The following is a 26,850-nucleotide window of genomic DNA, read 5'->3' on the forward strand; positions in this document are numbered from 1 at the left end:
TTGGTAAAACAAGATAAGATATTTAATTACACAAATTGATTGAAACGTGACCTATTAAAGTAATTATCGATGGTAAGTATCGACGCAAGTATAATTATAATTAGTATTGAAAACATTATTATAGTAATAATACAATAACACTTGATAAAAAAATTGTTGAGTTGATAAAAAAACTGAAGATGATGATGATGAAATTTTTAGTGCGTACTAGTGTTAAAAAAATTCAAAGACCCTTAAAGAAATCTTAACTGGATAAGCTAAGCTAAATAGTTTTTTTTTTATATCATAAGAGTTTAAGCAAAAATTAGTTGTTTAGTTGAGCAATTAAAAAAAAAAACAATTAATGCATAATAATGTCTTGTACTCAAATAAAGTTTTTACATACAACTAGTGGCCGCTCAGTATTCGAAATCCGACCATAATTAATTTATATTATAAGTATGAACATATATATTAGTTATTATGTTTGAATTTCATTAAAGACAAACAATATTCTAGTCTATAATCTATTCTCAATTTGATTGACGCGTGTGTGTCAAACATATGGTAGTGTGAGTAATGTTTTTTTTTTTATTGATTTAATGTATTTTTTTATGCATAATTAAAAAAATATTAGATTAGTCTAGTAGACTATTTTTGTGCTGGTTCCTTGTTAGATAAATAAATGATCTTTCTGCCAATATTATGTTATTATAGTATTAATAAATGCTTAAATACGCTTGTCTAAACTTTGTATAGATTAGTATCGTGGGTATACCATTAAATACGTCGCTGAGGTAATTAGCCGACATCTATTTAAGAGGCTTATTCAAAGCTTAATTAAGAACGTAGACCGTGTTTCATAACAGGTTTTGTAGCTTTTACGAGCTTTTAATTAATAATTTAATTAAGAATTATATTCAGTTTCGCTATAACTGTAAATCTTAGGGTTTTAAGGATGCCTAGTTACAAAATTAGAGCATCAGCGTAGTGCTTTTGAAACCTAATTAGATATATTACTTTAAGAAATGTGGTTAATATCAAAATAAAATTTTCTCTCACTATCCATTTACTCATAGATACAGCAAAATTTTGCGGGTGATCCGAAGTTAATCGAGCTTCCTGAGAAGTCACAAATTATATTGCTAAATAAAATGATGATAAGTGTATGGATCGAAGCTAAAGATAAAGTGGGGAATTACTATTTTCAGCATGTTCACTTGTACTTATCGTAATATTAGTTTTACAACAATTTTATATAAAAACTAGGTGACCCGGCAAACGTTGTTTTGCCTTATATATATTGTAATTGTTGTACTTTTTTAATAGTTTGTTTTATACTTTTATTGATAAGTTAATTTGTCATATGTCATTTATTGTTAGTATACCTAAGTTTCGAAAATACTGTTTAAAATGTATTGCATCCTGAGTTAGCCTTTAAGTGTATTGTATAGTTTAAGATATTCTGTTTAACTATGTACGAATGATAGAAACTATTGTATACTACGTTGGCTTTCTATATAAATAAATAAATAATTACTAAATAATTACGCAATAATAATATACACAAAATTAATATATCTTTAAAGTACACACATGCCACATCCAGTTTCGCATAGTCTAAGGAATCTTTAAACATAATATTCATTTGTAAACAAACTTTATGTAACTACCTCCAATATTTTTTACATTTTTTGATTGTACGTAGCTGCCTACTATTTATGTGTTATGTTTAAACTTTAATTGTTTCTTATGAAAGTGAATTGTATTATTCTTATAAGAAATAAAGTTCTTTAACCTGAAATATATGTATAACCCCCTTAATCCCCCCCTTATAACTTAAGGGTATGAAAAATAGATGTTTTGAAAAATATTAATATATTGTTGAAAAATAGATGATTTTCAGACCTACCCGATATGCACACAAAATTTCATAAAAATTTGTCCACCCGTTTCGGAGGAATATAAGATAATTTAATATGACGTTATGTCTACGTAATCGATTTCTCTTGATATGCTTAAATTAATTTAAAAAATCTCATTTGAAAATTACAATACAAAATCGAATTTTAATCAGAATGATAGCTTCTAATATTATTAAGCTTAATTTATGTGTCATAATGTTATTTTATCAGTAAAGTACAAACTTACTTTCTCGTGGGCGTTTATTTATAGCATCATACTATTAAAGATCGAAATATTTTACGTTTTTGTAAATTAAATAGTGGGCATAAATTAAAAGTATTCTGACATTTGTGTGAAATTTAAGATTGAATGGATTTTTTTAAACTCGTGTTCTCAGATGCTTTTGTGTTTCGTATGATACCTATACCCTTCTTGTAAAGTTTATGCGTTAGCACGCGCGTTTTGTCTAGACGTCGTCGGATAAACGAAAGTGTTTAGTGAAACCACGACAAAAATAAGTCAATTAAAAATGGTTCTCAAAGTAGGCGTAATAAAGTAGATTTTATAAAAATACGCACTTATTTCTGCGACTTCATCATCGTTGCTTATTTTAGGTGTGTAATATAATGTATAATCTGTGTTCGCTACGATCTACCATTGTGTACAGAGCAATACTAGTACTCATACTCATAACTCCACTACTATACACAAAACGATGTATCAATATGAAACCTTTAATATCCGGGTCACAATTATGAAAACCGCATTTAAATGTGCAGCAGATTTTGTATGATACCAATAATCATTAGGTTTTTATTGTTCTAATATCTAATATATCTAATGCATTTGTTTTTCTCAAATATCTGTTGTGTATCATCGGTCAGTTACAATTAATTTATCCATTGTGGTATGGATAAATATTTGATAGGAATGAAAAGTTGCTGGGTAAAAAAATTAAAATTTAGTTATAAATTAATTTGTTTTTAAGTTAAAATTGTATTTGCATTTCTATTTTTAGTTTTGAAGTCCGCACGGACAAGTAGTTGTTTAAAAACAAACTAAATAGTTATTTGTGACTGCAGTTACACTTTGTAGTTCTTTATTCTTGATTATATGGTGTAAATATTTTCAAACGAGCGCCACGTTGTCTATTAAAAGCGTCGTCCGTTAATAAAAACAACGCAAAAATTCCGACCTTGTGTAGTATTTGGATGAAAATATAAAAATAAATAAATATTTTCTAACATTCACATTTGGTCGTCCGTTCCTACAGTAAGCGACTTAATGCTTGTGTTATAAGGCAACAGCTGACTTAGCAGTCAGCTATAGCTAGCTAAATATTTTTTTAATGTAGTTGTTGTTATTGTAGATCCCTAGTTTTCTACTAAGTAATTTCATAATTTTTGCCTTAAAAATACGTTCATCCAACCTCTAAATCTATTGCATATAAAATATTACTAGGATTATTGCATATTTTATTCATATCAAAACATTTTAAGATTATAACGTATAAGTAAAGAATGACAGCATTCCGATGACAGGTCGATGCCTGCATCAGTTTGGGCATCGACCTGTCATCGGAGAAGAACTATTTATTGAAGTAAAACTTCTTCACGCACGCTTGACTTGGGGAGTAAGCTAGCATGACCAGAGCGTTACGAAAAGTGTGATCGGGTGAGGCGAACGGAAGTTGAACGGGTGATATGTTAGTGAAGATAGAAAGAGAGAAAGTTACGTTTCGTAAGTTTTACTTCAGTTGTGTGGTCTAAAACAAGTTTTTTTTTAAAGTTCCATTTTTAAATTTGTTTTATGAATGTAAATAAAAATAAATATCGTTATGAATAATTTGAGCGGCGAAACATGTGGTAACTTACGCAATGAAATTAGAAAAAACCTATTCGAATAAATTATAAGCGAAATTGTATATTAGGAACGGTTAAAATTATAAATATTAATTATATGAACTTTTTTAAACATTCCAAAAACACGTGACATCAATACTAATACTAATCGTTTTAAATGCAAGACACCTGTGTGTAGTTGGACACCTACGTGCAAACCAGCTGCATCGGTTTTAACGGCGTGATTATCTTTTCTTTGTAAGATAAAGATAAATCGGATAATCTGGATGCTGATTCTGGAAAATATTACATGTTATGGTATCGACACAGATATTAAGTGCCGACACTTCAACTATTACTGCACAAAAGTCACAAAACAGTGCTGTGACGCCGCGTTGGCGCAGCGGTCACAGCACTGGATTGTGACTGTTGCGCTGGCGGTTGCGAATTCGATCCCCGCACATCACAAACATTTGTATTGGCCATACAGATGTTTGCCGTGGTCTGGATGTTTGTGCTGTTCTTGTGGGTCTCCCCTCCGTGCCTCGGAGAGCACGTTAAGCCGTCGGTCCCGGTTGTTATCATGTACACCTGATAGCGATCGCTACTCAGGTATATATCCGCCAACCTGCATTGAAGCAGAGTGGTGGATTAAGCTCTGATCCTAATCCTATATGGGGAAAGAGGCCTATTGCCCAGCAGAGGAATATTACAGGCTTGAAGGTGACTCCAACTTTGCTTTAAAATTTTATTGATATAGAAATAGATATTTAATGAGTACTAAACGCAAAACTATTTTTATTTTGCGATATGTAATTAGAAACAAATTAGTTTAGCTAATACTTTTTATTCTACGGAACTTACCGCGAATTTTATTTTGGAGCACCCGATATTTTTGCGGCGTTGCAGGCGCTATATGCGCAATATGAGAAATATATCTTGTAGAACTAATTTAAATAAATTACCAATAATAAGTGATTTAAATATACCTTAACATCATAGTACATTACTTTATTTAATACATTTAATCGTGAATTTAAGTTAATATATTTTTTTTTAAATATAAAATACTTCCTTTGGCCTAAGGTCTTTCACTTCCCAATTTTATATGAACGTTCGACTTCAAAAACATATTCTTTAACGTGTATATTTTTTAAATTATAAAAATGTCATTCCTAATTAAAAACGGTTTAGATACCGCTACAGCTGCCACTCATCTTTTTATAGCACATTAGTTAGTTCATTTTTTACAGTCACAAATCGTAGACAGTTCTCATTAAAAACGCTATTTGAAAATAATAAATTATTTTTTTATGATTACGTTTATTTTCGCTTTAAAACTCTAATAAGTTGGTTCAAATGTCATTAGAAATAAAATGCTTCTATGATATTTTTACTACCAGTTATATCAAATTAAAAATTCAGAGATATAATTATTATTGTTACGAATTTAATATGCGTAAGTAAGTAATTATTTAACTCTTTATCAGTATTGGAACTTTTTTTGTATAATTGAAGTTAATACTTAAACATTACTAATATACTATTGGTAACTAACCAAAGGACAAATTTTAGTAATAAAATTGTAATCATCACACCTGAGTCATACTACATATACACACATATTTTTTAAACGGTTTTATTTAGCTCACCCCGTTTGTTTTTTTATTTTTTCTTTATTTATTCTTGGGTCAAATTTAGTAATTCAAATTTCACCCTCTTCCTGTCAACCGATTAATCTGAAATTTTGTATACACTTTGGATTTTGGTGACAATACAATTATGTTTATTCATTATCATTATAAATTCAAGATGGCCGCCGCTACAAAATGGCGGATAATTTATGTTTTATTAATCCCATCAATATGGGTATCAAATGAAAGGGCTCAACAAGCAGAATACAATATACTATAAAAAATTGAAATCCAAGATGGCGGCCGCTACAAAATGGCGGATAACGTAGGTTTTATCGATTCCATCAATATGGGTATCAAATGAAAGGGCTCAACAAGCAGAATACAATATACTATAAAAAATTGAAATACAAGATGGCGGCCACTACAAAATGGCGGATAAGGTAGGTTTTATCGATCCCATCAATATGGGTATCAAATGAAAGTGCTCAACCAGTATAATCAATGTACTATATAAAATTAAAATCCAAGATGGCGGCCTCTACAAAATGGCGGATAACTTAGATTTTATCAATCCCATCAACATGGGTATCAAATGAAAGGTCTCAACAAGTAGAATACAATTTACTATGCAAAATTGAAATCTAAGCTGGCCGCCGCTACCAAATGTCTGATAACAATTTTTTATCAATCCCACCAATATGGGTATCAAATAAAAGGGCTTGACAAGAAGAATACAGTGCACTATACAACCTCAATATTTAAGATGGGCCTTGCAATAATGAAGCACTAAATGAATTAAACAGAATGCGAAATAAAAACTAAAAACTAGAAAATAAAAATAGGTAAAAAAACTTTTTAAGTTAAACGGTTTTATGTTAAACATACATTGCAATGTTTAAGATAAATGTACTAAAAACCAAAAAATAATAAAATAGATACAGTCGTGGGAATTATAAACATATGCATAGACTAGACTAAAATAAAACCGTGGGGCACGTCAATTGTCTACAAATTATCGACTTAATGTGCGATAGAAGAATCGTTTAATTCGTCGTTAAAATAGGCAGTTGGTCCGCAGACGGTGAGAAAATTACTTACTATTTTCTTGCTCATGGAAATTCCAATAGTTATACACTCCATGTAAATAAAAGAGATGTTTCAACTAGTTTATCGTTGGACATTCACACTGCTGGCTGGCGAGGAATCGTTTCACTGCTCGTAGTTTGTCTTTAATCGACAAAACATATGATAAAAGTACTACTCGCTCACCACTATGAAACCCTAAAACTCGCTTATAATCGAGCTTGCTAGCTTGTTTCCACATTCTAGCCCTACTTATCACACGTCCATCGTTGTCGGTTGAACAACTGCCTAATTATAGTGTAACATTACAAAACAAACATTTTAATCAACGATTGTAGACAATTGACGTGCCCCACGGTTTTATTTTAGTCTAGTCTATGCATATGTTTATAATTCCCACGACTGTATCTATTTTATTATTTTTTGGTTTTTAGTACATTTATCTTAAACATTGCAATGTATGTTTAACATAAAACCGTTTAACTTAAAAAGTTTTTTTACCTATTTTTATTTAAGTAGGTAAATAGCTAAGCTATTATTGGTCTGAATAACGTCAACAAACGTCTGAATTACTTAGTATTATAAGGTTTTTGTTAAATACAGAAAAATTTGAGAATAAACACCGAAACAAGTACTTTCTCGTGACGCTGTAACACATTATTCGGTCAGAAATGGTTTGAAGAATAAAAACTTGATTTTCCATACCAATAAATAAAACTAGAATAAACCAAACATACAATGTTATAATAACGTGCGTCCGTTTTCCCTCAGGGACAAAATGAAATAAAAATCGTTTCCGTGTTCGGAAATCAAACTAAAAATTTAATAATACATATTGCGCTAACTTTTATGTTATATTTTGTTCACTTCAATTGCGTATTTATATTTGTATGTGTTTATTTATTTATATTTCTATGATGTTGAGGACCAAATTTACTACTACATTAGAATACGTTATTTAGACAAAGAAATTACAGCCAATTAGTTCAAACTTTCTAAATTGGTTGTTGATAGTTCTATCTGACATAACGGTATCTAAAATATGTTTTATAAAGGCATCACTTTATCAGCCAGACAATTCTATTTACAACCCTTAAAAAGAAAAGCTTTTGACAAATAACTACAATATTACTACAACTATTTCATCGCCTACCTATCAGTAATTTATATGAGATACACGATAAACACCGGATACACAGGCCGTACATCTTAAAAAACTGTATTGAAAATCCATGTTACATATTTGACCTAATATATTGCCTACGATCAATTTTATATGAGTGATAACTAAGCGAAATATCCCTCAGGCTATTTCTGATAAAAGGCAGCAAAAAGGTGAGAATATGCTCCAGAAACCGCTTACAATGATTTATATCGGGTGAGAAAAACGGGTGCCGTTAAGTTTGCGTGGTCAGAGAAATGTGTTAACATTTTGCGAAACATGCTTTTGTGGAAATGTTTACCGAATTCGTACAAACGCGGGTTTTGTTTACGCGTTCTCATTTCAGTGCATTATTATACAGCTACACATATAACATGTAGGTATAATGGTATAGACCTACTTCGTTTTAACTTATATTCTTTTTAATCTACCTATACCTTATTCTTGTCATTTTAATCCTTTAAAATAAGCTTAGTCATTCAATTGCTCGAAACAAAAGTTAATTATCATTGAAAATTTAAATTTCTGAACATAATCGTTTACCTCTTTTATTTAATATTTAAGTATTGTTTATGTTTACTTTGGAAAAAAAACTTTGAATTAAAAGTCAAAATGTCAAGGGCTCATTTTAGGGTATTAATATTTAATAAATTTACAAATCATACCTACCATCGACCATAATTTGTATGTACGTGATGTCTCCGTTGCTAGGGAACTTTCCCCTAGCAAAAAAGCCTTCGTCAAGTTTCATAGTGCTTCGTGACCGTACTGCAAACGAAGCATGAATATACGTAAATTATAGTAATTACCTCATGGCAAAAAATTAATGTTTTGCCCTCTTTGTTATATATATACACATACGTGGCACGTGTATAACTGTACACTGTGTAGGGTCAGCGAAAAGCTATAACCAAAGGTTGTTGGAAGACATCGCTCTTTCAGCAATAAGACAGACTTTGTAGATCTTTCATTTTTTTGTTATTATTTTGTTGTTTCTTTTAATGGTGGACAAAAAAGAGTATTATTATTATTATCTGAAGTACAATGACATCCAACAGATAAAAGTTTATGATGCATTTTTTCTTTACACTATAGAATTGCAATTTATTTATGGTATATTTCTATTCGTAACATAAACATAATCGTAACTGTCATACAAGATAATAGCTTCGAATAGGTCACGAACTTTAAATGTAATCTTTCTTATATCTTATTCTGAATTAATGAAAAGAATAATTTAAATATTACTGTACATAACGGTTTATATGTGTTTGTGTGTAGATGTTGGCATTTCTTTGTATACAATAAAGCTAAATTGGTTAGTAATAATTCGAAAGTAATCTTTTTCAAGATAATATCTTTATGATGAAGCAAGTAATTGGTTTCTAAAAGTTAACTGAGCAAACTACAAAATCGTTTAAGTACCGTCTGCATTTTCTATTAAGCTTATCTTCTTCTTTTAAAAAAAGTATACCTTAAAAAATTAAGAAATTCTTCAATTATTTTAACAACTTAATAGCTATAGTTGAGGCGAATAATTATTATTAATATTGTTATTATTATTTATAGAATTTCTTTGATTATATATTATACATTTACATCTTCTTTTTAAATATCTGTAGTTTATGTTAGCTTTGCTATTGTTCCAGTAAATATTATAACTTAATGACTGAAGGAGATTTAATTCCAAAGCTACAGTGATACTGAATCTCGAAGCAAACATTAGAATAATAAATATTTTATGTATTCATATCACTACATAGTATAAAACAAAGTCGGTTCCCACTGTCCGTATGCTTCGACCTTTAAAACTACGCAACGGATTTTGATGCGGTTTTATTTAGAAAATTGAGTGATTCCAGAAGAGGGTTAACATGTACAATATATGCATAATGTAGTTGAGGAACACTGATAGTTTTAGAAGTTTCTAATGTGATGTCGTAAATAAAGATATTTTTTTGCGCATATATTGCGCATATATTTAGTATCAGAATTGCACCTTTTCGAAGCCGGGGCGGGTCACTATTATTATTGATAAAAGTTCACTCTCTCAACAGATTTTTTTCCCTGAAGTAACAGCATAACATAGTATTTTGTGTACGTATAAATATTAAGACTGGGGAAATTATAAGATATATTTAGTAAGTATCGTATTAAAATGTATCGAGGCTATGGTGTTATTTTCTATCGGTAATGGTCACTTGAAAAATCTATGAACGAGTTACAACTCGTCTGTTTGTGAACGTATAACTCCGATTTCACAAAATGAATTGCAAGTTATCTCAGCATGAATGATGCAATTAAGTGGTCAATATAATTGGCAGAAAATGCCTTTTTGTTTTAAATAAACAAACTCAGAAACTATTGAACTGATTTTAATAATACTTTCCCTATTAGAAAGTTATGCCCATCTACGAACATTCAAGTAATTTATACTTTTCGTAACAAATATATATATATATATATATATATATGTTGACAATTTGAAGGTACAGAAGGATGTCAAAAACTGTACGTATACACTGTAAAACTGTGATAGTAACCTAAAAACGGTTAAAGCACTTCGTAACATTTCATTTTTACGAAACGACTAGGAAATCCAGTACAATTCAGTAGGCGAGTGTAAACATCTTAATCCGGAAAGATTTACAACGGGCTGTTTTCTCGGCCATTTGTCTGTAGTAAAAGGGAAAGAGTTTCTTCTAACAACAAATACTTGGGTACTTCTGAAGTCCGAAGCCCGCCCAAAGATTCAGCCATAACTGTTTTATTACTCCAGGCCGGGAAACCCGCCGAAAACTTTTTATTGCTTTTTATACTTCTTTCCTTTGAATACTCTTTGAAGACTAATTATTTAGCGAAGAACCTCTCGAGGGGAAGAGGAAAATGAATTAGCATTTATAAAATTTAAACAAAATTTACGGGTTTTTTATATTTATAAATAATATAAGAAATAGTAGTATAGTTTTATCTACATTTATAATTATGATTATATCCTCGTAATTTTATGACTCGACTTCATTCGACTATTATGATAACATTTACCTATATGTATTAAAAATGCAAATACTATTTATGAATACATCTAGACCGCTTAGCAATATATTACATAATTTTGAAATAAATTTATGAAATTATATCTTGGAATCACATTTCAATAACAATTTGTTTATACCTATTAATATGTGTCCGCAAAAAATATACGTCTCCTCATTGAATTACGTTTACAAGAATGAAACTCAAGCATATTAAGTAACATATTTTTTTAGTTTTTTGCTACTTTATTTATAAACAATAATATTTATTTTGTTACTTAATTTACTTATTACATTTACTAGTTCCTGTAAACAACTATTTTGCAAAGGAGTGGATGCAGTTTCATTAATGCGTCGTAAGTTTAGGAGAAAATATATGAAAATTATGTACTTCAGTCAACTGGAAAATATAATAAATAAGGCAAAATCGTGATTAATTATACTCCAAACTTTCTTCTTAATTGATACCTTTTCTAAGCCAGTTTTACAGACAGGTACCATAGCTTTTTAGTCTAAATTATCTATTGTTATGTCATAAGTGTATCAGTTTAAATATCAATAAACTATTCCAAGTAACCTAAGGAAATACTCAACGACATCTTATATAACATACTCATCACACACCTCACACCTACCTAAAAAGTAATCATTTTATTTGATAACTTTACAGATATACCATCTAATGATCAATGATGTGACGAAAAAACAACAATATTATTTATCATTAGTTTAAAATTAATAGTACTACTTGTTCGATAAAATCGATTATTATTTTATTTTTTTATTTGATAAATATATAACGAGCTTATGAAGGCCTATGTCCGGTAGTGGTCTGCAATAGGCTGAGGTGATGATTTGATAAATAAACTTTTTGTCACAACATTTTTTTCTGTCTGCCTGCGACCACGGCTGGTGTAACCTTGCCGAAACGTCAGGCCTCAAGGTAATATATTTTACCTTAAAAAATTTTGTTCGCGTTAATCCCCGTGTGAACATTAAAATATAAACTTTTTGTCGTTTTGACGTCACAAATCGTGCTGCTGTCTGCTACATTTGCACATAATTGTGTTTGCTCGCAAATGAAAAAATACCGATTTCAATTATATCGATATAATACAACGTAAGTAGTCGAAAAAAATTAACAAACGGACTACTCGTCACTAAGATTTTTGAGCGTTTCCCTCGATTTCTCCGGGATTCCATCATCAGATCTTAGTTTCCTTATCATGGTATCATACTTGGATATCTCCTTTCCAACAAAAAAAGAATTATCAAAATTGGTTCATAAACGACGAAGTTATCCCCTAACATACATAAAAATATATACAGTCGAATTGAATAACCTTCTCCTTTTTTGAATTCGGTTGATAAAAGTATGAAAACTTGCCCCTTTGAAACATATTTTTATCCAAAACGTTTATAACGTCAAAGCTAGTCGAGTTTGTGTGTTTGACTTATCTAAAACAGAACGATGGCGTTGTCGTATATGTAAAATCAAATCTGAAACATAGTTGTAAGCTTGAAACTAATATTGGAGATGCAAATAGTATAATCGTGACTATCTCCAACGGAATTGTTATTTTAGCAGTATATAGATCCCCTTCATATACTAATATAGATAATTTTTGTGATGGTTTGGATAAGTGTTTGACGTCCTTAGCATCAGAAAGATCGGTTGTTCTGGTTGGAGATATTAATGTAAATATTGCCTCAAATAGCACTGATTCGAACCGACATAAATATTTGGACCTTATTGCATCTTATGGTCTCATACCAACGAATGAACTTCCAACTCGTTTGGACAGTTGTCTTGACCATGTTTTATTGAGGTCAGACAGATATTCCAAGACTTTTATTCTCGATTCTCTGATAACCGATCATGCTCCTACGGTATTTGTCCTGGAATGCAATATAAAAAGAAATCAGGCTAAAGCTACTATCAGAAGGATAGATTACCCTAGTTTGTTACAGGAGTTATCCTGTACAAATTTTAATCAAGTGTACGAAGCTAAAAACGCGAATCAGGGAGCTAATGTTTTCATACATTTAGTATCGAACGCCATTTATAAACACTCCAAGTTAATACACGTCCCACATCGATTGCGTGCTATTAAGCCGTGGCTTACACCAGGCCTTATACGTTGTATTAGAAATCGTGATAAACTACACAAAAAAGCAAAACAAAACAGTGCTAATGCTATACTAAAACTCACATACACCAGATACCGTAACTTTTGTAATAACCTTTTAAAAAAATTAAAAACTGAATATGAAGCAGAAGAATTTAAGAAAAATAAAACTAATCCTAAAGGCATGTGGGATACTATAAATAGAGTAGTCAATCTGAGGAACCCACAATCAGCCCCAACAGAATTGTTAAGTCTTGATGAGGACCCTCATATTTCACTTAACTTAGTAAATAATTATTTTGCAGAAATAGGCAAGGCTCTTGCGGATGAAATACTATCTAAAAGACCTAATTGCCTTCCTAACGCAGTAAAAACAACCGCACAACTCTCTCAGATTGACTCTATGGCTTTATTTGACGTGGATCAGAGTGAGGTTGAGACCATTATTAACAACCTTAAAAATAACTGCGCTACAGGTGTGGATGAAATTTCAACTCAAGTTATCAAATTATCAAAGATATATATTATTCGTCCCTTGACGCACATTTTTAATCAATGCTTTTCCACGGGAACTTTTCCAGACATTTTAAAAAGAGCTTTGGTGCATCCCATCCACAAAAATGGCGTCAAGGATAGTGTTGGTAACTACAGACCAATTTCAGTGCTGACAACAGTCTCAAAAATACTAGAAAAACTTCTAAATAACAGGCTTATCAAATTTTTACATAAAACTAATGCCATTGCCGATAATCAATATGGTTTCGTAAAGGGTAAATCTACTGAAGACGCTACCTTAAAACTCACTGAGACTGTTGTCAAGCACCTAGATAATAGAAATAAAGTCCTGGGAGTCTTTATAGATTTATCTAAGGCGTTCGATACTGTGTCTATACCATTACTCTTGGAAAGGCTGGAGTCAATTGGAATACGTGGAACTGTATTGGATATTTTTCGTGATTACCTTTCGAATCGTACCCAATGTGTCAAAATAGGAAATTGCACCAGTGGTGACACTAAGTTAACATATGGAGTCCCACAGTGTCCTTGGTCCGACATTGTTTTTGGTATACATTAACAGTTTGTGTGGTCTGCGATTAACTAACTGTGAAATAATTACCTACGCAGATGATACAGCGCTGATTCTACATGGGAAAGACTGGGCAGAGGTACACAATCACACAGAAAATGCATTGAAACAAATTATAAAATATCTAGATGATAGCTTGCTGACTCTTAATCTGAATAAGACCACATATATGACTTTTTCACTACGTGCAAATACCCAGCCCTCAAGTGATTTTTGTATAAGAGCTCATTATTGTGATAAGTCAGACGACGATTGTGAATGTCACTGTCCCAGCTTAACTTCTACACCCAGTACAAAATATCTTGGTATTATTATAGATAAACATCTCAACTGGTCCCTACATGTTCAGGCTTTAACAGCACGTGTAAGAAAATTGATTCCTATTTTCTATAAACTTAGGATGTCTGCAGACCGTGACATACTAATGAATGTTTATTATGCACTTGTTCAGACCTTGCTTCAGTATTGTGTTGTCACATGGGGAGGCACTAATATTACTACGCTGCTACCACTGGAGCGTGCGCAGCGTGCAATTCTCAAAGTTTTGTCTAAAAGACCACGAAGATATTCCACAGCACTCCTATATCGTGAATGTTCTGTTCTCACTGTCAGGCAGATATTCATCATGTAGTCAATACTTCGTAAGCACAAAAGTTTAATATATAATCCCTCTCAAAAGCGCAACAGAAGTAGGGTGTGTACAATACCGTCACATAATACATCTCTTGCAAAACAGCAATTTTATATCATTGGCGCTCACCTCTATAATAATGCAAATAAAGTGAACAATATTTTTCCCCTTAAAACAATGCACTGTAAAAAAGTAATTCGCGGCTGGCTTCAATCACTTGATTTTGTCGAGACTGAAAATGTAATTCATTATTAAAAAAAAAAAAAAATGTTTCTTCTAACACACATGCGCACACGCACGCTCACACGTATACACATGAACACAAACACACACACACACACACACACACACAAATACACACACACACACACACACATACACACACACACACTCATACACACACACACACACACACACACACATATAGATATGGAGTAAAAATGAGCACACCCGCACACATTTTATTACCCCCAAAAAAGAAAGACAATATTGTTTAAATACTATTTTTATAATATTTCTCAAGTAGATTTGCACCTGTTATGTACGTAATGTTTGCTATGTCTTATATCTGACAGTGGAAAACGCAGGCAGCTGTATCACAGTTTATACTATTACGGCTGCCAACGTTAACTTGTATATGTTTCTGTTTAAAATGTGAATACTTAACGTACTGTAAATTGTTTTGTTAAAAGGAGTAAATAAATAAATTATTATTATTATTATTATTATTATTAGTTTGGATATTTTAAGCGTAGTACTCAATCGCAATGTACTTAGTAGCAGTTCACTTATTCGATTACTTATTCTAATATTTTCACAACGATCTTTTTAAGCGCTAAAATGTTTGTATACTTCATACCGTCACAACAAAAACTTCCATTTATTATAACGTAGTATGTGAAAAACCTTTTTAAATACTCTTTTTCGATAAGCAAAAGTGGTATCTAAAATTATACTAATATTTTAATGCTTTTATTCGTGTTTCCGTTGACAATTTAAAAGTATGACATAACAATTTATTATTCGTAGCAGTACCAGGTGTTCAAACTCTCAATACTAATACTTATTTTATGAGACACTAGCTGTACCCGCGATTGGTAAATTCTATCTAGGTATATATCCCTCATTATTCTTATTCACTCATTATTACTCATTATTTTTTTCACGGCGTGATCCTGATCCCTTGGAAATTATAGCATATGAAGTTTATGTTGCAAAGTCCTCCTTTATATGTTGTACAGAATATAGACAAATATTAAAAAAAAAATAATTGAACATGTAAGTAAAAAAATAATTATGGAGACTTGACAAAGAAACAGTAATTTTTGTTTGTATGCGGATTGTGGTATTTAAATTTCACTTGTTGCTGTGTACTTTTTGGCATTTTTGTCGTATTTAATTGAAAAAAGTTTGGTCATTTCGTATCTACCGTGCGGTAGATACTAGCGCATAGGAAACGCGGTTTTTTTCCGCGTAAATCCCAATTTTGCGGAAATCCCGGGATAAAAAATACCCTATATGTTGCTTTACTTCCTCTATCTTTCAATGAAAGTCTTGTTAAAATCGGTTTAGTCATTCTTAAATTTAGCCCAGACAAACAATCGTATGTGGGTTTTATTATCGTTATATAAATACATTAGAGACACCTAAACGAGTTCTCATTATAAAGTATAGAAGACGAAAATAAAACAAACATGTTTAACAATTCAAACAATTCAATAATAGTATAATAATAATATAAAGGTAATATTACTAAAAGTGCTGTAACATAATCCCTGATAAAATTTAATTTGATCATAAAGCCGAATATCGCAATACAAAGGGCAGGCCTAATCAAACATCTATCAGGAAAAGCCGCATAGGGTTAGCGGCAAAACAAACGAGCAAATTAGTCTCTGCCCGGTCCCTGACAGAGCCTGATTGATGGATGAGGCGCGTGAGTCTTACGCAATTAACTTCTAACAAAATCCAAACCGCCTATTGGGTAATAAAATGATCCAACAGCACGCTTACACTGAGTGACATATGGATGGCTCCAGATTATACGGGTGTGATGTTTTTATTTAATATCATGCGTTATCTTCTACATATTAATAGATGAAGCAAAAACTTCGTACCACTTTTTACGAAAATTGCGCAGACGGAGGAGTATAGAATTTCGCACACTTATAGTTTATATAGAGAAGGAGTGTAGAATAGAAAAAAAACATTACACAAACTATATACGATACGATACATTGTAAATAAATGCTAATTCGATTGAAAAAGAATACTACTAAAACTTCTTACCAGCATTAGAAGGTATCAAAGAAGTGTATGGTTCGCATGTGGTGGTAAGTGGATACAGCAGCCTATAGACGCCTGCATCACCACGAGCGTTACAACTTGCAAGCGCGTTGCTGACACTAACCCCAACCGTCTTCAGAAGCTTCAGCTTTCTTTCTCTTTTCTTTCTATTTAGCTGTGATCTTCTGGAAGGTAGAGGTACCTCCCCGGTCAGGCTATGCTAAATTTTGCCCAAGATATTCCAAAAAACCTTATGTGCCTTACTAAATAAAACTGATATAAACATTTTTGAAGCAAAACTTCTTCACGCAAGCTTGACTTGGGAAGTAAGCTGGTGAATGCGTGACGAGAGCGTTACGAAAAGTGTGATCGGGTGAGGCGAACGGAGCACGATAGAGAGGTGCGTGCACACATTTTCACTCTCGCTCTCATAGCCAGTTTCGTTTCGTATATCTATGACACAGTTCCAGCATATTATGAAGGCCTATACCTATTGCTTAAGAAGTTTTACTTCATTCTTGTAGCGTAAAGCAGACTTGTTTTTATTATTCTTACCAAGCTATTATAAGATTGCTAAAAATCAGATACTTGTTTATATACTCACGTATACACACATGTACACATAACGTAAATAGGTACGTATACTGCAAAATTTATTCATCACTTTTTCCGCAATAATCTTCATAGTCGTAATCGAATGACAAATAGTTTAATTGATATTAATATTCAAACTAAACACCAATAAATTACTTGTTCCCAATATTTTATTGGTGAACAGTTTCCGTAAAAATATTTAGGTTTTAAAAATAAAACTGCTTTTAATGTATCATTATTTATAGCGAACTTAAAAGTTACGATAGTGTTTACTTTATGAAAAACATTTTTGATAAACAACTGTTGATACATTCTAAAATATATGGATAGTTTGTTTACAAACAAAGTCCAATGAACCCTGATAGCATTCTTTTACGCCGAAGTTGCTAAAAATACAGCAAGAAGTAGGTTAATGACGTTTCTTTCAAGCTACTCTGTCGGCTTGATACAGTGAAAAGGCTTACATAGAAAATACTTTACTTAAGCCATTTTAATTAGGACTTTCTGTGATACAGTTACATTATATTAATAGTATAGTTACAATTATAAGTATCTTAAATTCTTTGTCTTGTCTTGTCAATTCTTTGAATTGTTTAGTCTTTTCTTTTTGTTTGTGGCATCATAAATCAGGAATCGTCAAACCGATTTTAATACGGTTGTTTTAAAACGTAACTGCGCAATTTGCATTGTCTTTTTTTTAATTTTTTGAAAATTTTTTGGTACTTTTTTATACTTTTATTGAATTTTTCTTTAAATCTATAGAACTTTTTACCTTTTATAATACTCTATTTGCACATTGAAAGGAATCATTTATCGATAAAGTACTTATCATCTCTTACCTCACTTTAACAAAGTAGACGCTTTCACACTGAAAACTCTTTCGAATTTACCTTAATACGAATGGAATTTGGTCTGACTTATAAATCATGGCACATTCTAATATCACCTTTCAGTATAACACATAAGGTGCAATTTTGGATGCTTATCAATTCTTTGTGCCTGAGGACGGTTTGGTATTATTGGAAATTTCTGAATGTCCGGAGCAATCAGCTGATATCGAATGTCGACAGTTCGACTAGCGATTGGCAGCAAAGTCAAAGCCAACCGTGTGAAGCTAAACCTGATTCCTAATGGCATTTTAAAGCTTAGTTTAAGTATATCTATAATTTATTATGTATTCTAGATAAACAAGAGTTCGGTTCTGCTTTAGGTTTTTCAAAATTTCTAATCTAAGCTTGATATTTTAAAAGTTTTTTTGATAAAAATGAAAAGACTTTCTATCTTTGGGAGATTTTGAATTCAATATAAATTACCTAAACTATAAATCTGAAAAATCATCATTTATTTATGTAAATATTTCGAAATGTATATATCGCGACTGTTAACTTTAAGTTCAACTAAACATGAGACAGTTTTTCTTACCTTTAGAATTTTTTTAAATAATTAACAATATATTCCGATATTGTAATATTAAAAAATACATAGAAGAAAGAGATGTAAGAAAACGTTACCCCCATGGGTATTATCTTGTTACTCGTTATACTATTAAACTTAAATTTGTCATTTCGTTAACAGTTGAAGTTTCTTCCTATGATTTCAGACAATCAATATCCCACCAAAAACATTTTCATGTAAAATGTTGCCAAGACGAGATCATATGGCTCGCACTGTCAAAAAGTTATCAGATCTCTTGTAGAGCCAAGCTTCTAACTCTACACGCCCTAACTCTACAAGCCCTAACTTCACAAACTCTACACCTTAGTCAAAATATGTGGCTTGGCCGTTTCGCTACCGTCACGTGGGTGTAAGGTGAAAAATTTTTTCACTGTTTTTTACTTTTCTGTCATACAATAGTTCTATTAAAGAAAAAATAAAAAGAAGAAGAATAATTGATATACATATAATACAAATAAAAATAAAAAGAGAAAATATATTTATATAAATGAGACAGGAAAGTCGTCATCTACAACATCGGCAGCCGGTAGTAACGAAACGGCCAAGCCACATATTTTGACTAAGGTGTAGAGTTTGTGAAGTTAGGGCTTGTAGAGTTAGGGCGTGTAGAGTTAGAAGCTTGGCTCTACAAGAGATCTGATAACTTTTTGACAGTGCGAGCCATATGATCTCGTCTTGGCAACATTTTACATGAAAATGTTTTTGGTGGGATTTCACTTCTTTTTGTAAGTTGCTTATGACAATATTATAGTTGCATTTTACATCCGACACATTTTATACCATAAATATCATCCAATCTTCACCATATTCGGTTTAAGCACGCTGTTTTTGATTTTATGTTGAACTGATATGCAAACGGTGATCTCCGCCAAAACTTAAATACCAAAATTACAAAATGTAAATTTTCGACATAAACTAATAACCGATTTTTATTTTTTTATGTATTTTATTATTATTATTAATAACAAGGAGTCCCTATATCAATTTTCAGACCTCTAGCATCAAAATTTGCGGAAGTCTCATACAAACTTCCATCTCCTAGTTTAAGGGGTTGGGGGGTAAAAGTTCCAAGTTTTAGAATTTTTTTGTTGTTTGTGTACTAATAGTAGCTTACATACCAAGTTTCAGCTTTCTGGGACTTCAGGAAGTACTCTATGAATTTTGATGATCATCAGTGAGTGACGAAATCGGGGTTTTTTAGATATCAATAAAATCTAAAGTATAAGAGCTATGCAATTGAAACTTTATATGTTTAATAAGTCTACTATTGACATCATATCCTGAGAATTTTGTTTATCTAGTATAATCCAAACCCAAGTTATGAGGGTTCAAAAAAACGACGAAGCACTTCGAGAAAAGATAGGTAGTGCTTTTCGTTTTTTTTTTTTTTTTGTTTCGTCTTGGCGGGGGCACTACCGTGCCCCCAGATTTATTAAGATCAGTGAAATATAAATACAACTTCTTTTTATAAACTGTTTTATGTCATTTATCTTACTAGTACTATTATAATTAAATGTTTTAATTAAAAATATTATACGGATGGATAATGGGTGAACGAAGATGAAACTTTTGGAACGAAATTCCTTATGGGGCGTTGCGGTGGAGTACCCTAGCCGGCAAAAAACGTACGTAACGTTTAATAAAAGCGTAAGATTCTTATGTATAGTCATGTATGATGGCTATACTGTGTCTAATGTATAAGTCTAGTGATGACTGTTATTATTATTGCAGTTTGCTATTATTATTATATCATTTGATAATTATTATATATTTTTATAAATCATTGTACATGAAATAAATGTGTTAAGATAATTTTATAAAGTAGTTTTTGGAGTTTACTCTTTAACAAACAATTTTAATATAAGGCCCCCGCCCCGGTATGACAAAAATATGAGCAGTAAAATCTACTGAACGAATGATCTCGTTGCGTTTCTCGTAACGCCATCTATCGAGTTGATTCTTGGTCTAGTAACTCTTTTTGTACCTATTTAGACAGTCGATCTGAAGGAGTAAACTTCAGTCATGCGTCGGAGCTGACACACACTTTTTTTATCGATAAAAAATCATAATAAAAAATGTATACCCGAATAATAATTATTTTCTTTATACCTCAAATAGAGCTTGAAATTAATATTTTACGATAAGGAACTTCCTTGCTATATGTTGTCCCACGACACCACACGGCTTTATGTTTTTGTTTTTTTTTTGGAGTATGATTCCACATGGATGAAGTTGCAGGCAACAATTATTGTTAATATAAATAGAAACTATATTCTATTATATTATAATTATAGTATTCAACAATATTGTTTAAAGAGCTTGTTGATCAGTAATAATTATTGAAATGTTTGCAAAATTTAATTATATTTCGAGACCCCTTTGTGGTTTCAGTATATTAAACAAGGATATTTATGTACTAAAACCACAACCACGTTTTTAAAAATGAATATATATTGCAGAATGTTTTTCGGTGTTGTGCGTCATATTACAAGTAAAAACAAGAAAGTAAAGCGACCTCATAAAACAAAGTGTCAGTTATTACATTAATAACGAAGGGCGACAAAAACCCAACCCTTTTTGTTTATCCCTCGGGGTAACAACTTTCCTCTATTGGGATGAAAACAAGGAAACAGGAATTGATCCTTTTAAGGTTTAATATATTTTGACAAATGCTGTGATGTTTTAAACTTTATCAGATAAAATTATATCAAAATATGTAAATAGCTTATTTTTTATTTCTATATGAAAAGTAAATGCAAATGTTTTTGAGATACTTATTAATAACGCACTCTCCCGGTCCTAAATGTTCCTGTTAATAATGCCATTGTGTACTGTGTGGCTACGGTACTAAAGAATATAGCCACCCCCTCTCTTCCCGTGGGTGTCGTAAGAGGTGACTAAGGGATAACACAGTTCCGCTACCACCTTGGAACTTAAAAAGCCGACCGGTGGCGGGATAACCATCCAACTGCTGGCTTTGAAATACACAGGCCGAAGACGGGCAGCAGCGTCTTCGATGCGACAAAGCCAGTACTGTGGTCACCAACCCGCCTGCCCAGCGTGGTGACTATGGGCAAAACACATGAGTTCACGTTATTTTTGGCGTAAACTTGTGGAGGCCTATGTCCAGCAGTGGACTGTATAGGCTGTAATGATGAATAATGCCATTACCTCAATTACTTGTAAACGCTTCATAGTTTATACATCGAAAAATTTTAAAAAAGTGACTTCACTATTTCCATTAACTTTTCACTTAATTTTGTTGAACTAAATTTAAAGGCTCGTTTTCCTACTGTCATTACTTTACAAATCCTTTAGAAGCTAAATTCGTATCCAACCCCTGTGACTTTACATGTGCAAATTTATTATAATATTAAATTCTAATCTATAATCACCCTAATCTGCAAAATTTGAAACTTGCCACTTTCCCCTAAGTAGTACGGTGGTTGATTTTAATGTATTATTAATAAGCGATATTAGTTTAGATCCGGTAGCAGTGGTAGTTGTTGGTTCGATTCCCACTCAGAATGGATATTTGTACAAATATATGTTTCCGGTCTGGGTGTCTGTCCTTGTGGGTCTCCCCACCGTGCCCTAGAGAGTATTTTAGCTGTCGGGTCCGACTGTTATCATAAACGCCTTATAGCGATTGTTGCTCAAAGTAAGGATTAAACCCAACTTGACTTAACACGTCAACAAATATCCATTAATTATGAAATTGTAAGCTTTATAAAATGACAAATTTTAATTTTTTATTTTTGTCATTTTTTAAAGCTTTGCTGTTGCGCTGGCGGTTGTGGGTTCGATCCCCACACATGACAAACATTTGTATTGGCCATACAGGTGTTTGCCGTGGTCTGGGTGTTTGTGCAGTCCTTGGGGGTCTCCCCACTGTGCCTCGGAGAGCACGTTAAGCCTTCGGTCCCGGTTGTTATTATGTACACCTGATAACGATCGTTACTCATAGTAGGGAATATATCCGCCAACCCGCATTGAAGCAGCGTGGTGGATTAAGCTCTGATCCCTCTCCTACACGGGGAAAGAGGCCTATGCCCAGTAGTAAGATATTACAGGCTGAAGCGATTTTTTTTATTTAGTAATGAAAGCAAGCAATCATCATCAAGCAACCCGTTTTATTACAGTGCATCAGGCATAACTAACGCCTCGTGGTTTCTATCTAATATTAATGTCCTATCCCGTGGGAATGTCAAGATAAAAATTAGCCTATGTTTTATTCCAGATCTCTAGCCACCTACGTACTAAGTCTCGCTATCATTACAATCGCGTGGGAATATCAGGATTTAAAGTAGCCTGTTTGTTAGTCTGGATCTACAGCTATCAACTCTCAGCTATCAGCTCAACAAACAGCTTAGCAGTTTTAGCTTAACGAACGTCCATTCGTCCATGCATCCTTACAAAATTTCGCATTTATAATATATATATATATATGATGAAGGAACTCAAAACCGCATTAAAAGGTTAAGATCGTTTCACAAAAGTATTCACCATTTGTTTTTTTTTTATGTATACGTCATTTTAATCAGAAAATGTGCTAAACTCAGGGTATACTTAGGATAAGTATAATTATATAACGGATCTGTGATAATTTTGTAATTGTGATGATAATTAATTAATTAATTTGCATCTAATTTGAATAGCGATAGCATTATGAGGATGGATATTAACAAATTTCCTTCACTCATGCTCAAATATTTGTATATTAGCATTAGCATAGCATTCTACAACTTATAGAGAGTGCCAAGCACTTGACCTCATAGCGCATCACATCCTTACAAAAATCTAAAAAATTTGATTTCACAACTCCTTCTGGTGATCGCAGGGCTGGTTCTAGTACGAGATTCACGACTCAATAGAAAATTGTGATGATATATTTTACTCACGGGCAGCAGCGTCTTCGGTGCGACAAAGCCAGTACTGCGGTCACCAACCCGCCTGCCCAGCGTGGTGACTATGGGCAAAACACATGAGTTCACGTTATTTTTGGCGTAAACTTGTGGAGGCCTATGTCCAGCAGTGGACTGTATAGGCTGTAATGATGATATTTTACTCACATTTTCTATACTTTGTATGTGGGTGGATATGATTTTAATGAATGACAATAAAAGCCATAGAAGCAATGGCTTCGTAGGACAAAATAATGTGTGGAGGGTCCTGATATACCTATATTCAGCAAAATACAAATGTCTTGTGAAAGTTAGCGCGAGCCAGTTTTAACGGCCATTGTAATGGGCGTTATAACTGGCCTTATAATAAATAATAATTAAAATGTGATGTGAATTTGTATTATATAATACGAATATACATATAAATATGATATAAGATAAAATAAATTTATAAGCCAATAGCTCTCTGCAATTTTTCAAAAATATCATCCTTATTGTCATATCCAATTATTCTATCCACGAGCTCTGACCAACGTCGGTCAGTCTGATTTATTATAGGCGCCTTCCGCAAAAACCTGGTAACGTAAGCCGTTTTCGCTTTGTACGTTCATTTCTCATTCCCATTAATATTATTAAAGGTTTTGTTACGGGTCTGTGGCAACATTTTTTATTGAGATATTTCAATAAAAATTTAGGTCAACAAATAAACACACCAAAAATTTTTCTTGAAAGCTTTGGTGTTTATACTATTGTTGTTCTTTTTGTATTTTGTAGAGTTTAGGTTATCGCGTCGTCGTAGAGTAGTATTCCTCTGAGTAGGCACAAAGGTTTCAGAGGATTGTTGACAACTGCACTTGTTATAATATCATTTAACGGATTTTGAGGTTTTGAAGTCGCAAAACATTTTCTTAAAGCTTTCGAATTAAAAAAAATAGGTCAGTAATAGATTGTGCCAAAAGGGTATTTGCAATTATTACCTGAAGTCAGGACACACATATTACATCAGATCGCTATGTAATTTTCAGTAAAAGATCTTAAATTATTTAACTGAGGTAGGGCACAGCAGGAATTTCCTGCTCAAAACATGGAGCAGCCCGACTGGCGTAGTACCTCGACCTTACAGAAGATCACAGCTAAATAATACTGTTTTCAAGCAGTATTGTGTTCCTGTTGGTGAGTAAGGTGACCAGAGCTCCTGGGGGGGTTGGGGATTGGGTCGGCAACACGCTTGCGATGCTTCTGGTGTTGCAGGCGTCTATAAGCTACGGTAATCGCTTACCATCAGGTGAGCCGTACGCTTGTTTGCCGACCTAGTGACATAAAAAAAAAATACATAAAAATAAGTTTAAAAATTTATGACAGATAGTATATGCACGATGCGTATCATTATATTGATGAATGCAAAATATGCATTATTTTTAGATTGTCGTTTATATTGTAGTACAATGATTTATCTCGACACAGTAAAATAAAAGAAGACTGAGCATAAAAAATAAATGTTTATTTCTAAAAGATTGATTTACGATGACACCATAATATATAAGCATTTGTTTTAAAATTCTCAATATTTGTGCTCATGTAGTTTCACACCATATTGTTTTCTTTAAATCAAAAAAATCTTCTTCTTTCTTTTAATCAATTAAATAATAAATGTTTTATAGAGCTTTCGTAAATCATGTACAAAATGCAAATTGCTATAATTATAGCTATTATGGATTTAAAAAAAAAACAACAACGGCGAATTAGGTGCACTCACATTTATATAAATTAGATAAACAATTATTAGTATTACTATTAATGTAAGTACCTACTATTTATAATTTTTCTGAATAAATACTTGTTTAAATTACGAATATTTTTGTATTTGACATCAGTAGTAGTATCATTTTAACCTCCTCCTTTTTAAAGTCGGTTGATAAACCATTTTTTTTTGGAATCGGGGCTAAATAAAACCATAATTAATATCTTCTCTAAAAGATAATTTACGCCTCTGATTTAAATTTCTACCCGTACAATGTCAGCAAAAACTAGTACGGAATTAAATACAACTGAAATATCGCAGAATATACGCTACATATCACTGCGGTTGGTCATTTTAGCAACATGTGCTGCAATACAAAAGTCATAGGTACATAAGATAGCACACCGCAAGCCGGACATAGCTGTATTCAATTATATAAACGCTGTCACATTTATGTAGATTTTTTAATATTTATTTTTAACAAAATTTAAATTCCGTACGTAAGTGAAAGTTTCACGCTATAAGCAGTTTTACAACAATTTTCGCTTGTAATTTATAAATATCTTCAATGAGATGTAACTCAAATCGATTAGCTAGATCGCATTGCATAATACGAGTACACCATGTTCAATTTGACGCCTGAACTATTTGCAGAATAATGTGTGAAATCTAGAATAAACCTGCTATAAATAATAGTAAACTAAACTACTATTTTTTATGAAGTTTTAATGGAAGTGCGAGGTTTCATTATACAGATATATTTCTTGTACCTACTTAAACAATCTTAATATTGCAAATAATGAAGTACCTATTAAATTACTGTATTGCAATGAAGTAATTTTTACGTATTATATGTGAAAATGTATAATCATTACTATAATGGATATATTAATGATCTATGACAATTTAATACTAAATCACTATTTTTTTTTAAATAAAAATAAAATAATTTTTTTTTAAATATTGTTTATTCAAACATTCATTTATTTCTAATTTATATTGTGTATTATATCCGATTACAAAGACCGATAATTTTATAACATAAGATAAGGCATTTAATTTACCGACCTCAAGCCTTCAACGAGACTTATAGTTTGACAATATAATAATATGTTCTTAAAACTTTGTAGGACAATACATTTTGTGACTGACACTTGTCTCGTATAATTTCATAATTTGTTTTGCTAGCGAATATTATTACGAGGTTAATCAAACTGTTGTAATCGGTATCCGTTAATGGGTTAAAGGTGAATAGTGTTGTATTTTTGTTTTTCACAAATTCTTACTAATGTTATACTATGTATCAATAATTATTGTAGATATATGTGTATAGTACAATATTGTACATCCTTGTTTGTTGAATACATATTACAGGCCTGTT

Source organism: Melitaea cinxia, chromosome 11, assembly GCF_905220565.1.
Source record: "Melitaea cinxia chromosome 11, ilMelCinx1.1, whole genome shotgun sequence".
NCBI classification, from domain to species: domain Eukaryota; kingdom Metazoa; phylum Arthropoda; class Insecta; order Lepidoptera; family Nymphalidae; genus Melitaea; species Melitaea cinxia.